This window comes from Falco cherrug, chromosome 10, assembly GCF_023634085.1.
Source record: "Falco cherrug isolate bFalChe1 chromosome 10, bFalChe1.pri, whole genome shotgun sequence".
Classification (NCBI taxonomy): Eukaryota; Metazoa; Chordata; class Aves; order Falconiformes; family Falconidae; genus Falco; species Falco cherrug.
The window spans coordinates 37,037,616-37,049,867 of NC_073706.1; the positions used below are offsets into that span (position 1 = coordinate 37,037,616).

Sequence of the window (12,252 nt, forward strand, 5' to 3'; positions counted from 1 at the left end):
CAAATGTGTTCTGTGTGAGGGGCTGCAAGTCTTTATGAAATAATACTCTCATGATCTGTTCTCCCTTAGCACAAATTGTCACTGATATATTAAGTACACCATAAAAATTAGTATTTGGCTGTTTTATGTTACTGACACAGTATAAAAGTAATGTGTTGACTTTTCCTAGTGTACAAACTGTCTAGGCAGAAGCTGAGATAGCTTAGCTATTTCTTTTGTGTTGCAGATGAATGTTGCATTCCTCGGTCTCCAAGTGCTGGTTTACATCTTGATTGATGTTAAGTAATTAAAGGAGGCTCCAGCTGCTTAGTGATTCAGAAGTACAGGGCTCTTATGCTGTAAAAACAACAAGTGACTCCCCACTTACTAACTTATCATTGTTTACTTTGGGGACCATACAGAATAATAAGTGCAAAACCTTTTTTGGGGGGGACACACCCACCCACACCCCCACACCCCCAGTAAAAATGTCCCCCTTTTATCTAGCATTTTAAAAAGTGAAATTTATGATCATCTTGAGTTAACTCCAGAATTAAAATTCAAAGCATAAGTAAACACGTTCTTTCTGTTATGAGTGAGGATGGAGAACTGCTTTACTTTTTGTTTAGATGTGATGGATATACCCAAAGAAGTTAAAAACTTGAGTAGTTTATAATGTGTGCACTTCTTTTGTTGGGAGTTACTTTATCCAATATATGGGATATAATTTTTGTTTAATGGTTTATTTATTATATGAAAAATAAAGTTTTCCGCTAATGCGGTAAAAAAGTCCTCATTATGAGGTTGTAAAATGTAATACTTTTAAATAGCAATCAAGTTAGTGTACTCCAAAATCTATGGGCAGCATTATGCCCACACAAGCTACATATACTGTGCTAAATCAGAGTAGCAAACAGACCTGGATTTGGCATCACGGCTTTCCAGCAGGAGTCGGTCTGGTATCAGTACAGGGTTGTAGGGATGTCTGTCAGGGTCAGTATGTGCCAACCAAGAGACATAGTCAACCTCTCAGATGTATTCCACGTGCAGGTACAAACTAATAAATGAACATTTTCAGTACAACTATACTTCTAAAATTGGTCAAAATGTTAGCACTTGAAAATGTGTTTTTTTCATTGGTGTAACGATGGCTGTGGATGTGTGTGTAGTTGCAGGTATCTGCGTCTGCGGGGCAGAGCTGGAAACCAACGCAGCATAACAAGCGGATAGTGTGTGTGATGTATTTTTGACCTAATCGTCTAATTCCAGACTCAACTATCAAATCCAGGCATGGAACATTATGGTATTAAAAGCCAATAGCACGTGTGACCCAAGGGACCTTTGTATTTTAATACTTGAATAACATTTAATTTCTAGTAAGTTCTTGAGAGAGCATCTTTTGTAGTAAAGTGCGTAACATTTGAAAAATGGAAATCAACAGCTGGTTTAAATATTGCTGAACAGTGTAACAGGACAGCAGTGCTGAAGGAAAATAGGTTTTTGTAATAGTATTAACACACAGGAAAACAATTCTAAAAGGTGTAAATGGTTTAGTTTACCTGCTGTAATACTGTACTTGTTCAGGATGGCATGCTGTCCCTTCTGTGGGTAAAAGTGATCTGAAAATTGCTCGAACATATTATCAATATGAGTTGATTTTTCCTGTTAATTCCACAGTGTTTCACAAAGGCAAATATTGCAGTTGCAGGTTTTGTCACAAGGAAATGCTGCTCCCAGTATGACCAGGACCCAGTTCAGAATTAATGTAGTTTTTTCCCTCTTCCTGCACTTCTCCAGAAATCCTTTTACAGCACTGGCACATTTCTTCTGCATCTGCTGTTTCTGATACTATTGATGATTTTTTTCCGAACTTAACAACGTGGTCAAGTATGTTTAACACCCGACTGATGTAGCAAAGCTTACGGCAATGGAAGGATCTGTTTGAAGCGTTTGCCAAATCCAAGGCAGAGCTGTAAAGCAGGGAGCTCTGCACATCATCGGGGATGCTGAATGCATGAAGTGCAGCCCAGCGTGCTTGGCCTTGGGCTCTTGCCCTGGACACAGAGCCCATGGGAGGGCATGGAGCTGGTGACTAAAACTAACTTTCTTCGTGTGACTGCAAGGGCTGAAAATAGTTGTGATTTCCCTCAGTGTCTCAGGGACTTTCTGTCATTCCCATGTGTAGAACTCTATGTTTTGTTTTATGCTGCAGGAAGCTCAAGTGGGAAAAGCTAGGGCATTTTCATTGTGTTGTAGACAAAACACCTTAAATACCTCGCCGTAGTGGTCAGCCTGTCAGCGAACAAAAACTAAGCGTCTGACCTGTTGCTGATGGTTGTGTGTTGGTCTGTTTTTCTCAGGTTCCTGTGTCACACCACATGGGTGGTTACCGCGTGCCTCCTGGGATAAGAGCAGCTGCCTGCAGACGCTGTGCGGTTAGTTACAACCACACGCAGCCATTGCTGTGTCCTGTTACTGCTCTGCCTCGGGCTTTCCCAAAGAAAACTGATGTGTTTGCTTTGGGTTTCCCCCTTTTTCTCCACACCCATAAATATAATGTCAAAAGCGAAATGGAAAGCGGTAGCTCGTTGTTGGTCTGTCTTCATGTCCTCTCGATCAGGGCCCTGCAGCCAGCTCCCCCCTCCTGTGCAGCCAGGTGTCCCGGGTACAGAAATGTCACCCCTCCCGAGGAGGGGACTTCCTGGGGGTGGGGGGGCTCCCAGGGGCTTGGTCTTTTAGGAATGTTGGGCGCGTATGAATTAGAGCCTTGAAAATAAAGGCAGGGAATGTCCAGTGTGAAACAGCGTCCTGCAGAGAGCCGAGGCAAGCAGAGCACGCAATGCTCTGTGCGTGATGCTCAGTTTGCCAGGGGCTGTCCGGCTGTGTTCTGCAGGGGCGAGGGCTTTTTGGAAGGATGGCACTTTTGGGCAGGCCAGATCCATAACACAGGCCGTGTGTGAATGGAAAATACAGGGGGATGCCAGACATGTTTTGTGGTCACTACTAAAGTTTAATTTTCACTCAGGAATATGAAGGGCAGTGACCAGAGAGCTGTATCTGGTGAGATCTTGCATTGGGAAATTGCTTCTCTATATCTGACATAAGATCACGTCAACAAAACATTTGACATACAGGCAATGAAACTTGTTTGAATTATCCTCATGATTATTTTGGATTTTTTCCTGTAGTGCAGCTATTACTCTGGAAAGCAGTTGAAGCTTTGTAGCTTCCCCCCTCCCCCTTCAAGTCGGTACCTATTTATGTACTGGCCAGAATGGGAGAACAGATCATAGACAACAAAGTCATATCAGGACTGCTGAAACTTTGACCCCCATATGTATGGGATCTGTTTTGTGTTGTTTTTTATTAAAAGCAAACAAAAAATTGTGATCAGCTTTGTAGTTTTTTTTAAAGGGTATTATTTTATTATAGAAATAAGTCTAGTATTTAAAAATTATGTCCTCATTTTTATTGGATGAGAGAACCCCAAAATATCACAACATTCCTTAATACTGTATAAAGAAAAGTATTAATCGATTTCCAGGGCAACCAGTTTATATTCCCATTTGCCATACAGGCGTTCTCCAGGCGAGTTAGCCTCCGTTCATGGACTGCGGAGCCCTACATTGCTTGTTTAAAAAACATTCTGCCCCAAGAGCGGGATCCAGAAGTGCTTGAACTGAGCATAACTCTTCTCAAGTTGGAGATGTGGCGTGGTGGACTTCACAGGCATTAGGCAGCGGTGAACGGCTTAAGAATCCTCACAATCCATTATTTTGAAGTGGTTTTTAATGCAAAATGGAAGCTCGTCTTGGGCTGTCCCGCAGATGGTGAGACGCACAGGGCAGCACCCGAGCGGGGCGGGAGCTCAGTTTTCCTTTTGATAGGGACATGAGCTGGCAGCGGTGCTTAGCTGGCCACCAGAAACCAAAGAAACAAGGTCTGCATGAAGCGTTCATTGTTCACCCAGGTCTGCAAGTCAGGGGCCAAATCCCCTCCTTTGTGCAATGTGAAGTGTTCGAGAGCTTTGGTTGGGAGCACAGGGAGGTTGCAGAGGTGAGGTGCGTCCTGTTCTTCTCCTGTCCTACCTGAAGTCTAGGATGCTGAGCTGCCACACGCGTGTGCTTTCGTGTCTTGGTTTCCAGAAACCCCACTCTGGATTTGGAGTCCTGCTGTGGTGGGCAGTACGCATGCAAACGACAAAAATGGGTCATGACTGGAGATGTGCCGTACCTGCTCCTCCTGAAAAGGGACTGACAAAGCTTGGCTTGAAAGAACTGCTCTATCTTAGCACAGTCTTGAGGAAAATCTGGCAAACTGGGATTGATAGACTGCATCATGGGCGGCTGTTCTGCTGTAGCCAGCTGTTTTTAGAAAACAATCACAATGATTTTGTGAAATTCTGGTTCAACAGCACAAACATTAATTTCTGCTCGCTCTTCTCTTTCCACCATGTACTCTTAACTGTTTTTCAAACCGTGCAACATGTAACGGTTCTTGTTATTACCTATTCCATAGAATAAGTAATGCAGGGGAAATAGGAAGTCAGGTGCATAACTAAACAGGTATTATAAAACTTCATCCATGTTCTAGCTGTCATAGGTACACTAAGAAGTTTAAATACCAGTCATCATTGCTCTTGTTGTTTAACTACTTGGTACCTCACAGAGTTTAGGCTCTGTGAGAAACGCCTTTGTTTAGAAGGAAAGGTAAAGGTCTGCGCGTGTGCTTTGTCCTGGAGGATCTGCACCGTGCTGGGGGTGTCTGTGGAGCCAGAGTACGCGGAAAGTACTAGACGAGAAATAGCTGTCTTTGAGGCCTAAAATGGCTGCTGGAATAATAAATAATGGAGGCATGCAACCACAGTCTATTTGTTCTTCAGTGAATTTAGTAGTGTTCTCAGTCCATCTGCTTTTTATTTTAGAAACCTAATCCAGTCCTGTCTATGTAAAATTTTCAGATACTAATTTGGAATGCATTCTTATCCACACCCTTTGCTACACTCTAGAACGCTGATATTTTGGTGGGGGTGGTGTTAGGGGGAAAAAAAGGCTCTTTGCAGCTTTCCGCTTCTTGTTTGGCTTTTTTTGGCCACCCACAGGGGGGGGCACCTGCCAGGGCTTCGGGGGTGCTTCCCACTCTGCAGCGCTCGGGCGTTCTGTAAGTGTGTGCGAGGGCTCACCCATTCATCATTATTACATCTTAATGTAGGTCTCAGGTTTGCTAAATTATGTTAAATCACTTCCATATTGAAACACATGAATAATTTAAAATCACTGTGTGCTGCAAACAGCAGGATCAGATTATTAGATCACTTAATTGTTTCTGTCTTTTTGTCTGAAGGTTTTTGGCCTTTTACAGTAAAATTATGAACTGGCAGTGTAGACGACAGGCCTTGTGGCACTACCGTCAGTGGCGTATTTGAGACATGGTACATCTAGGAACGCTTTTTTTCTGAAGGAAGTTCAGTTTCTCAAAAGGGAGTTCAACGTAAATCATACCTAATGGAGCTGTAGTCGTCGTATCTCAGTTCCCCTGAGAGGAGAATGAATTATTAGAAATATTTGGATGGCAGGAGTCTGTCATTTATTAATGACTCTTTTTTTATGCATGCGAGGTGTCCCTGTGTCAGAAAGAACTGGAAGGGCGGGCGGAGGAGAAAGGGAGGAAAGGATAAAAGCAAGGCAAGAGTCTGAAGTTTGGCAATATTCACAACTGAATTGCAAGCCTTTGAGTTCAGTTCCTCTCCGATTAAGCAGGGCATTTGTGTAGAATGCAGACCATAGGAAACATGCAGTAAGGAGATGAGATCGGTAGCTATCCGGAGGTACACGCGGTGGACAAAACATTCAAAGTGCACGTGGCAGTAGGGACAGATCTAGCACAGACTGGAAAAATAGAAAGATAGAGTTTTGATAGTAGGACAGCAAAATGAATTGGAAAGCTGTGCCTTAACTACTGGCTTACCCTTGTCCCACCTGTACTTCCTCTGGTCAGCTCACTGAAAGGCTAAAGCATTGCAAATGCCTAAATGAATTTTGGGGGGAGAGGACTGGAGAGGAAGGGGACAAGTCTTGGAGATGCTGTGGTAAAGCAGATGGGTTGTGGGAGACAGAGAGAGGAGGAAAGAGTAATTGAAGGATGCAAGCTTCAGTGAACAGGAAGGATAGTCGTATCAGCAGTGACAGGAGGAAATGAGCTCAGGATATGGGAGAAAAGTTGGCTGATCTTGGTGATACCGTGGGGCACATTTATGCTTGGAATGTGATGCCTTTTATTCTGTTGGCATTAGTGTATTTCAGAGACTCAGACTATTAAAGTTGGCTTGATGGCTTTGTGTTTTCCAGGTATTAAATTTGTGATGCTGCGTTCTAGACACATCGGTACTTGGTAGTACTCTAGGAACTGTGCCGTTGCGGGTGTATATTTAGAAGCAGCAACTTCCAGGAAATTAACTTTGTCATTTTTTTCCTTCTGCATTTGTATCCAAAAGCTTCCTGATACAGGACTGTGAGATCTGCTGTGAATAATACGGATCTTTTAGAATATGCTGCTTGTTTCCATCAGTTCTTATCTGCTTAGTTTTAATTCTTCTCTTTTTCCCCTCCATGTTTCCCTTTCCAAGATTCAGTGGAACACCTTGGCCCAGCATTTCTCCCCATGCCAGTGCTTTGTCCTGCCTCCAGACTTCTATGTACAGAAGACATTGGAGTTCTGCAGATAGGAAATTATTTTTTTCTTTCCTGTTCAGCTTGCCTATCATGATTCCTAACTAGTGTGTGTGCTTACGCAGAGCACGTGTCAGTGGGATGGAGAGGTGGCTGGTTCCTTAGAAGAAAGGACGGGAGCCCCTGATGGTTCCATGAACCTTAGAGAGCACCAAAGGAAAACTGAAGGGGAGACCCGTGCAGGCTGGTAGTTTGGATAACAATTCCTGTGACAGTGCTTTTTGATTGAGCTTTGCCAAAACCCGATAGATGGGTGAAATGGGTAAAAATGAGGTATCGTCTGTGGCTGTATTGTGGCCTGGGTTTTGAGGGGGATTGCTGCTTTTCAAAAATCGTCTTCCTTGGCTAGTGGGCCTCTCTTTTTTATTTATTTATTTGTTTGTTTATTTAAATTTCCTTTACCCTAGTCATAAAGAAAGGCAACAATTCTGCCCTTAGTTCTTGATGGCCACCACCTAATCTAGCTCTGCCTGCCTGCCATCTGCCAGCATCATCGACAGGCTCTTACTGACATGCACTCTCTTGGCTAAAAAAAACCCACCAAAAACAGGGGGCAGGCAAAAAAAGCATAAAGATCTGTCCATATTTCCTTGTTGGCAGCACTCTTCTGTGTGGCCTGAGTCCAGAGCCTTGTTTGGCACTTCACAGGTCCCACACAGGTTACTGATGTCTGCATAAACCCCGCATACCCCTCTTGCCCCCTTATGCTAAAGCACAGTTCATAACATTTCATAACACACTGGAAGTAATTTCTAAGTTTTCAAATACATGCATAGTGTGTTAATATGTAAATTATGCACGCGACCAAATTCTCATTAGAAAAATACTACAGCCTTTATGAGTCCGTCAGAACTTGCAAACGGAATGTATTCAGCAAAGGTGGTGTTTTGTTTGAGCAAATATTTTCAAATGCAACCATATGTCCTGTATATGTCTATGTGCCCACTTGAACCTCTGATGTCCTTGGTGAATTTTCCTCTTGTAGTGTAACACGTTGCACATGTAGGCTTCTGTCTTCAGAGCTACTAGTGGATTATGCTGTATGTCTAACTTGGTGAAGTTAGCTAACAAACTTGCTATATGATTTCATATAATTAATTCTATAACTGGCCTGTAAGGAAAAAAAGGGATTATGCAAAGGGAACAGCCTTTGAGAGAGAAACAGCTTTTTCCATTGTTGTTGTTGTTGTTAATAAACCTGTCAATGATTTAGGACTGTATCACTTGGGAAATATTCATTGCTGTTTTCCAAATTGCTTTCTATCATTCATACCTTACATTTGACCTTGCCATAGTTTCAAGAAGTGTAGAGCTTTAGTTTCATACTCAAGAAATTAGTTCATTTTTTCTAGATCTTTTTTTTTTTTTTTTTTTTTTTTCATGTTAAGAAAAGAGAAACAAGTTAGAGATGTGAGAAATCTCCCTGCTAAAGGAAGGGGTTCTGCTTTGGCACAAGGGGGCAGTCATGTTATATATGAAATTAGAGTTACTCAACCATAGGTTAATAGTCAACTGGATGACAAAATTACTGTTGTAGGGTGGCATGAGTGCAGTCTTACATTTCAGCAGGATTCACTGATGCTCCAAGTAGAATGGTTACCAGAATTTTGGGGAAGATTTATTTGTGAACATTTTTAACGAAAAAAAGAAAAAAAAGAAAAAAAAAAGGTCTGTGTGTATATGATAAACTCTTTTGTTCTTAAAGGTTTAAAATACATACATACATACATATATATATATATGATAATGTAAGTGTTAGACAAAATGACTGCAGTACTTTCCACACTTGTTACCTACAGACGTATCTCTCAAGTGTTAGTATCAACTCAGGGCTGGGGAACAAGAGGAAACGTAAACATTATATATCATTTAAAACCTCTGGATACAGAGGATTTTAGTTGGAAAGTGGTCTTGGTTTAAAGATCGTTGATTCTTTGAGAGGGATTGAATAGGAGATATCTCCAAATTTGTTTTGGATGGGACATAGCATAGCGCTCGAGAAGCCTTATTTCCCTCTTTCGCATCCCTGCTCATCACATTCCTGGAAAGGCCAGTCGGGTGATGTTCCATACAATTAGTGAAAACTCAGTACAATTCCTGTGTTCAGTGCTTGTTGGGAAGCATTAAAATGTAAAGTTGGCAGACAGTGGTGGTGTTTTACCTGGGTCATGGTCCTCCCCCCATTTTGGTTTGGTTTGAAAGATCCAACTATTCTCAACATGAAAGTGAATCTGCTTGATTTACCTTGCAGGTAAGGTTGCACGAGCACAGAGTTCTAGAACTCAGGCTTATTTGTAATCTTTTTTTGAAGAAAAAAATAATCTGTGGTTACATGATAAACTGTTTTAAGGTGATTGTAATCCTAATCTATTACAGCACATCATGAGTGAGTCTTGCAGCACAGGTCTCAAACATAGCCTTGCATACAGATTTCAGACATAGGTCCATAGTTAGAATAGGTCTCAGGAGAATGCAGGGAGGAAAAATAGTTAACAGCTTCACATGGTATCTAACTCTAATATTGGAGCCTGTTTCCTATTAAAAGAGATCACATTTGTAAAAGCTGATAGACCTGATCGTTAGTTGCATTAGTATTCTGCTGCTGAACAAGGCTACCTCTAGCATTCTGTCCCTTAGCATGTCAGATATCCTGGTTTCTGGAAACTATTGATAGAAGGAGGAAAAGCCCTTGCAAGATGAGACAAAATGTTATAAATAGGGCTGGAATCACTGAGCTTTCAACTAGAAGTAAACAGAGTGTGACTCAGACGGGTGATGATCTTAAAGTTTATGTTGCCATCTCCAAGCATGTCTCGCTGGGGGTCATTATTGCAGAATGTGAGCTTTTACTTGGAAAGCTTACAGTACTTTGGAAGTTGGATTTTTTTTAAAATGGTTTATTTATCATGGCTGACAGCATCTTGTTATATATATTTTTGGAGCTGAGTATTAACTTCATTATGTATGGCATACTTTGCTGTCATGAAAGAAAAAAAAAAAGATTCACATGATTTCTCCTTCATGAGTTTCCTGATTGTAACCTCCTTAGCCAGGAAAGATTTACAAGAAAAAAATACACAGATGTGCATGCACTGCTGCATAAGGTTTGGGGTTTTTTTCCCCAAGGATGCAAGGCCAATGTGATCCTGTTCTCTGCGTGTCAGCTGTCCCCAGTCCCCAGACAGCTTTTGACATGTTTGCTCTTATCTTAATTTCATAGGAGTTCATTCTAAATTATATTGAATTCCACGAGATAAGCAGTTATGTAGGAGAGGATGAAGAAGGAGAGCTCACGGGTGGCTCCTCCGTTGAAGTGAAAGGTTTTTAGTCTGTGTCCAGTCTTACTGTTAGACGAGGCACTGTCCACACAGGGAGCCACAAGAAAGTGAGTTTTGGAAATTCTCCTGTGCACACAACTGTTTTCTTCTGTTAGAGAGAGGGTGAGATGATACCTAAGCTTGAAGGTGGGAAATGCCTATAATTTACCGAAGTGAAGCCCTGCAGTGATACGTGTGTACCCCAGACAAGCAGTGAAGATTGCGGTGACAGGCTGGTTTCTCAGCTATCTTTGCCTTTCTGGTAGCAAGCCAGTATCGTTACAGCTGTTAAACGGCTGACACTGGGTGACAACCTCTGCCTCCCCCCCCCTAATTTTTCAGTTGTTCTTGACAGGTAGGTTCAGATTGATTTCATATGACATTTTGATGGATTTTTTTGATTCAGGGAATGAATATTTTACACTCACTCAAAGCCTAAGTAGTGAGAATACACTAACCTTGAACTAGGTATTTTCACTTCCAGCATCTATGTGCTCCCAATGTGAAATTGTGTCTTTCATACTCCACATTACAGTGGGAAAAGTAGATCTTACAGCTCTGTTTGGGGCAGATGGGGAGAAAGATACTGCAGCAGTTCTTTGACAACGAAAGGCTTAGAGTATCAGTCAAAGTAATTAATTTTTCTGACTGCAGTGTTTTTACTTATGTCCATGAAAGGACAGTACAAGCAAGGTGTACATGCCAAAAATAGCCATATTTTCTGGTTGGGCTTGAAGAATTTTCATTTTCTTGAAATTACAACTCATGAGGATTGTGTAGGTGTCCATCATTGACTTTTCTCCAATACTTCTTCCTCTGAGCTGTTACATTTTAACCCTGGGTTTGATGCATTCATGAGAGGGAAAGTGCTGCTGTGTTATGGGCACGGAAAGTAAGCTATGGAGCTTTGTTAATTAGAAAATATGTTCTCATGGGCTTTTCTATGAGATTGTTAAAGTACAGTTTCTTTATCAAATGGAAATAAAGTTAAAGGTTTGTTCATCAGCTTGTCACGGGAGTTGGCAAATCCATGGATAAATCGGTGGCTGGATTCCTTTGTCCTTTTGTCCCTCCTTTTCACTGGAAAGACAAAGTATATAATTTCATAATCTGTCTCGTGGATTTAAATCATTTAAAACATACCTTTTTCTCTTGTAAATCTTTGCCATAGGATAAAAGTTGTCAATATCTGAAGGGTGAAATTCAAAGTGGTAGCATGTATATTTTCGGAAGTTCAGTTTTAACTTTGGGCAGAGGCTCATTTATAATCCCTGTTGGACAATGCGTTTGTTCTCTTCGACAGTTGAATAAGGGGAAAAGACATGTTGAAAAATGTGTTCCTGTCCTCTTTTTCTGTGTGCTTTTCTCTACATCTGTGCTTAGCAGAACCCCTCAGGGTATCCTGGATTGTATTTACCAGGAAGAAAGAATACCTGACTAGACTAGCATTACTCCTCATGATTATGGTGTCATCAATTAACTTACATGACTCAAAAGTGAAGCTTGCCAGTCATTTTAAAGCTTTGGATAATGAAACTCAGGAAGTTTGTTCCTACGGCAAATTTCTTCAACCTTTGTTTAAAATAGTATAAAATAACTTCCTTTAATTGTGGAAATATACTGTTGGCAAAAGGCAAGGGCAAACTATAACTTTAAACCTTAGAAAACATGAGTCCATCATATCTGACAGGTTAGAACTGGTTCCTCCACACATCCAATAGTAGACAAATAGCAACAGTGTAATAATTAAACCTTAATCCTTGTAGTCATAAGCTATTATAAGTAATTGCAACTATTATGATTCTATTGCAGCTTATGAGTTTTGCTTTTCTTATCTTTCCGAGTGGGATTTTCTCCCCCCCCGCCCCTAAAGAAGGGGAAATGCCTCAGTGCTTTTGAAGGCCTGGTAGGACAGCCTGACAGTTATGTAAGCAGCTGTCTGCAGAAATTCATTAAATGTCTGATTGTGCACAGCCGTGTCTGACCCTTGGCGCTCATGCTGAGCCTTCCCCCCGCCCTCTCATCTCTGGTTGATATTGTGGATATTCATTTACAGGGATGCAGACTTCACTCTCACAGTAAAGTATGCCATGATCCCTTTAAATTTATAGGCAGGGGTTCACAGTTTTATGCGAAATACACAAGGAATTTGTCTCTGAATGGTGTGGCTTCTCGGAAGCATGAATTGAGCCCTGTACACATACTCATTTCTTACTACTTTTCTGTTT

The 12,252-nt window shown here is 41.4% G+C and overlaps 1 protein-coding gene across 2 annotated transcripts in view; it reads left to right on the plus strand.

Moving 5' to 3' along the window:
• The window catches only part of KCNQ1 (potassium voltage-gated channel subfamily Q member 1), a 362,802-nt gene that overhangs the window by 124,044 nt on the left and 226,506 nt on the right, over positions 1–12,252 (plus strand). The window lies entirely within an intron of this gene.